At 36.0% G+C, this 4986-nt stretch overlaps 1 protein-coding gene across 2 annotated transcripts in view; it reads left to right on the forward strand.

Annotated features, from left to right (window-relative positions):
* The first annotated feature begins 4057 nt into the window (after positions 1–4057).
* LOC107694288 (rho guanine nucleotide exchange factor 39-like) overlaps positions 4058–4986 on the forward strand; it is a 41862-nt gene continuing 40933 nt past the window's right edge. For both annotated transcript variants that reach the window (XM_016493947.1, XM_016493948.1), the window contains exon 1: positions 4058–4144. The gene's annotated coding sequence lies outside the window, so the exon portion shown is untranslated. The remainder of the gene's footprint in view (positions 4145–4986) is intronic.

A 4986-nucleotide genomic window follows, 5' to 3' on the forward strand; every position in this document is an offset into this window, starting at 1 on the left:
GGGCTTGCGGCAACCACATGTGACGACCCCGGGCTGGACTCGTTCGTCCACAGTGAAAGCCGATCCGGCGATCCACAGCGCAAAGTTGATGTTTTTCCTCAGCGTCCAGCACGGATCAGCTCTAGGCATGACGAAGCGGATATCGTCCTCTTTTGGAAGGCCAAACAAAGTAGTTTCACTTTCACAATGAAACACACAGCACCTTCACGACATGGTGGCAGCAGCAACAACAATACTACAGCGAGAATAAAAGTTACGCCTTCTTTCTTTGCGTGAACATTTGGGCGGCGTTATGCAAATCTTCCCACATCGTGACGTAGATGTGGGGGTGTGTTAGAACGAGCCGTTTTAGGTAGGCGTGGCTGACTCTTAACTTTTATAAAGAATATCTCTTTGGATTTGAGACTTTAGTCTTTGCAACTTTACAGATCTTCTTTATGCACCAAGAGCTTGTAACACTCCAAAGAGAAAGGAAAAATTGAAATCGCATCATATGACCCCTTTAACAGATTTGGATCAAAAGCCCTAAAACCGATTTCATGGGGTCTGTAATATCACTAGAGAAACTGCCTGGAAGACGTTTGAAACAATTTCTAGCATCTAATGCCCTCAGTGTATTACAAATCCCTGTAATTAAGACTAACGAGAACAATCATGTACTTCAGCAGCAAACAGTCTGTTCATGAAGCCACTTAACGTCCGGTCGCACAGCAGGCGTCATTTGTTAAAAATGAAAAGTCCATTTCCTTGCTCTTATCACGGCTGTTAAATAAGGATATTGACCTGTAAATTCCTCAAAAGGCTTTGGCGTTACGAGGTCCCGAACACTATTTGTTGTGATGGGGCCCCTTGTTTGTTTTTATCTAAGTGATTCGATATGTTCTGCAGTTGCAGCATAGTTTCTTATGACATCTCCAAGCTTAGGGTTACCTCTCTTTTTTGCTTCTGAATAATTCATGAACAGAAATCCAATACTATTGAGTTGGAGTGAGGGGGACTCGAAAAAAAAAAAGTTGAATTACAAAACATTGCATTATTTCATCTCATGAAGTTTTGCGAGGAGCAAGGGTCAATTAAGAGTCCTCTGGCTACGTTGAGTATGAATAATGCACCACAGGGCTGAAAAATCTTGGGAGACTTGCTTTACTTGTATAGATTATTGACGCTCCTACCGCTTTTTTCCCCCTCCTCTCTCCTCAGGTGAAAAAGGACCCTTTGTCTGCGGCGTCTCTGACTGTTCATGCCTCAATAGCCTGGAGGCAAAATGGGCCTAATTTGCACAGGTCTGTTTTGGGGCCAATTATTATAATACCAAATGTTCTGGAAAACACAATAAAATTGAAAACAATAAAGAGCAGAGCCGCCAATATTGTCATACATTTTACATTTTAATGAATCTCTCATTAACGCTGTATTTTATCAGTTTGGCGATTTGCAGTGCTCCTCTTTTTCACCTTTTTGAGTGTTATTGTAAGATTTAATAGCTTTATATGTATAATATACATGGTACTGTTTTTCCAAAACTATCTGAAAGTACGGCAGAATTAATGTTTTAGTTTATCTGTAGATTCTAGTTATAACTGAAGATGTTATTGCTCCTGACATTGATGTCTCAGGTATGTTCACAAAGAGCTTTCAGCTCAACGAGAAAACATACCTCAAGGGCAAGGTCTCATCTGGCACTCGAGAAAAAGTCCTTATGTTAACGGGAACATTGCACACTGTAAGTGTTGTCGTATTAATGAACATATGTTGAGTTATACAATGTATCGTATGTACACGGTGTCCTGCATGGCTTTAATAGGATAGTTCACCCAAAAATGAAAATTCTGTCAGCCTCATGTTGTTCCAAATTCGTATGACTTTGGAATTCTGTGGAATACAAAAGAAGATATTTCCATAGTTCCAGACTGCATGTCGTTTTGGACCCCATTGACTTTCACTGTATTGGCAAAAACACAGAAGAAAGTAAGTCCTACGGGTTTGGAATGACATGAGGGTGGCAGAATTTACATTTTTGGCTGAACTATCCCATTAAAGTGTATTTAATAGTTTATATACATGGTTTATAGGTGATCCGTTTTCCAAAACTATGTGAAAATAATCCATTGTTGTTTTGGACCTCCTTGTATGAAAGCCCGTTTCCAGCATTGAATTAAACAAATAAATAATAATAATTCAAAAGAGGTAACTGCAACTGCAGCCCTGGCTTTTCTGAAGTTTAAATCTCTCCAAAAAAAAAACGAAAAAACAGTCAGACTTTAGATATAAACTCTAAATTCTGAATCACAATATCTTGTCATTCTTAATTTATATATCGGAATTCTGGCTGTTTTCATAGAATTCAGAGTTTATATCTTGCAATTCTGAAAAAAAAGAGTCAGAATTGCGAGATTTAAACAGAATTCTGATTGACTATCCATCATTTTCACTGAATTCTGAGTTTACATCTTGCTATTCTGTGTTTTTGTTTCTGTTATGGAATATAGAATTAAAAATGTAATTTTGAATTTTTATCTCACAATTTAAACTTCTCAGACTTCTCAGAGTTCATATTTTCCAGTTCTGACTTTTTTTTCGGAATTGAGAGAAAAAAGGTCAGAATTGTGAGGTTTAAAAAAAGTCAGAACTGTTAAACTTACCGGGACTTGTCACCGCACTCACATATTGTTGCTCTTTTGTTGGATTGATTGCTTCCATTGCCCTCATTTGTAAGTCGCTTTAGATAAAAGCATCTGCTAAATGACTAAATGTAAATATAAATGTAAATAAAAGCTCAGAATTGTGAGGAAGAAAAGTCTGAATTGTGAGATAAAAAGTCGCAATTACCTTTTTATTGTTACTATTATAATTATAATTTTTTATCTCATGGCAGCAAAAAGCTTCCATATCATTGACGTTCATTACACAAAAACACAGAAGAAAGTCAGTCATAGAGTTTTGGAACAACTTGATTCTAAATGATTTTTGGGTGAACTATCCCTTTAGGAGAAGATCATGCACTCTAAACATGTCTCATTTTAATACCTTAAGTATTACAAAGTTCCTAATACAAGAGGACTATAAAATCATGCCTATTGGTCATGTTTTACATGCGGATGCTGGATCTGTCATGTTGGTCAGAGGCTGGTAACGTTCAGATAGCCACACAGGCAACACTAGATGTCAGTGTTCTCGCTGATGTCGGGCTGCAAGTTTTTTTTTGTGGGAAGGGGAAGGAAAAGCATATAGTTTGAGAAGTTGATTCTTGAGGAGTTAGGGGCTATTACTGTGCCAAGCCTGATCACGGGGCATCACTTTCATCTTGCCAACACTTGTATAATTAGCAGAAATTTGCTGAGGTGTGTTTTCTCCTTCCTTCATTTCCTAAGATGAATCATCAGGCGTATAGACTAAACTCCCTTTCTTAACTCCTAGGATGCAAAAGTTAAATGCAAAATTAATGGTTTATCTTATTTAGAAGATATATTTAGTATTTTTGTTTTCTGTTTGCGCTTTGAAGCTGTTGGATTCACCTAACATGCCTTAGACTCTTCTGAAGGCGCATACCATAAGTTTGAGGTTTGACAGAAAATGTGTTGCATTACAATTAAAGCATTTTTCTCATGTGTGCTCCATCTTGTTCTTAATGATCATAAACAATAACTTGAGTCATAAATAATCTCTCCACTCACAAGAGTTTTAATCATGAGAATAAAACATGCGTGTGGTCAGACAATAATACTATAAATCTCTCAGGGTCATTCTATCCATATCTCTTCTTTTCCATTTTGAAAGGGTGATTTAAAGTAGGCTAAGTAAATTTCATTCTATGCACTATGAGTACTATATAAAATATGTATAAAATATTATAGATGTGTATTTTTTGAGAAATAGGATGAATTATTTATATCATTATTTATTTAATTGTTGATGTCAGCCTTTCCACCTTTAAATAAATGTAATTGTTTACACTTATATGCTTCTGACACATTGGTACCTTTTGACCCCTAGCGCTGAATCTACTAAATTTCGAGATGACGTCACGGGGGACGGCTCAGTTTCGATGTTTGTGAGCACCAATCAGAACGCAGAAAAACCCGGAACTTCTGAGAGTGTAAGAAAGAGCGCCTGCATTCAATTTGGAAATAACGAACAACATCAGGTATGGAATGTTTTTATATGTATACCTTGTTCTATATCGCTAGTTAAACGATTTTGTAAATTGTAACTGTATCATGAAGTTGTATAGGCTATAGCCTATTTTACAGTCTAGTTTTAATCTCAAAAACACATAACAACGGAAGTGTAACGTTACTTCTACAACGTTCTTGTGTTCAGTCATCAAGTTTTCTTTTTGTTTTTTTTTGAGTAATTCAAATATGTCATACTTAATATGCAATCCCCTGCGTTTAGTCGTGAGCTAATGAAAATCGTCTGTCTTTGCGTTCAATATGGTGACCTCGTAGGTTTGTGTATAACTTTGAAGATCTGTTTTGAAAATGGTTCTACAAAAATAGGATCCAAAATTCTGTGTTTTTGATCTTCTGTGATTTGAAAGTTTTGTTTTAACAAACATAAAAGCAGCACACTTGTCACTCACTGCCTGTTGACATTAAAGAGTTTTTAATGTCAAAAGGAATTCATTGTTAATCAACTTAAAAGCAAGTAAAGCTACTTATTTATTTAACCCTCAGGTTCTGTTTAGGATCTAAGAGACCCTTAAAGTGAAGTATGTTTAAAGTATGTTTATATGTGTACTAAAGATTGATACTTGATACTTTTATGAATTGTAAGAGCTGATTATAAACAACATTTCTTACTCGATGAGATCATATTTCAATGACTAAAGTTAGATTACTTGTATCTGTAGTCTCAGTGACCCCATATATTAAACAATAAATAAATGTAGACTGTAGAATTACACCCCTGCAGCAAAAACACAAAGAAAAATACAAAACAAATGCAGCTAGTTTAGTAGGCCCATATGTTTTTTTTATTTATTTT

The sequence above is a fragment of the Sinocyclocheilus anshuiensis genome, unplaced genomic scaffold, assembly GCF_001515605.1.
Source record: "Sinocyclocheilus anshuiensis isolate Anshui unplaced genomic scaffold, SAMN03320099.WGS_v1.1 scaffold1316, whole genome shotgun sequence".
Taxonomy (NCBI): domain Eukaryota; kingdom Metazoa; phylum Chordata; class Actinopteri; order Cypriniformes; family Cyprinidae; genus Sinocyclocheilus; species Sinocyclocheilus anshuiensis.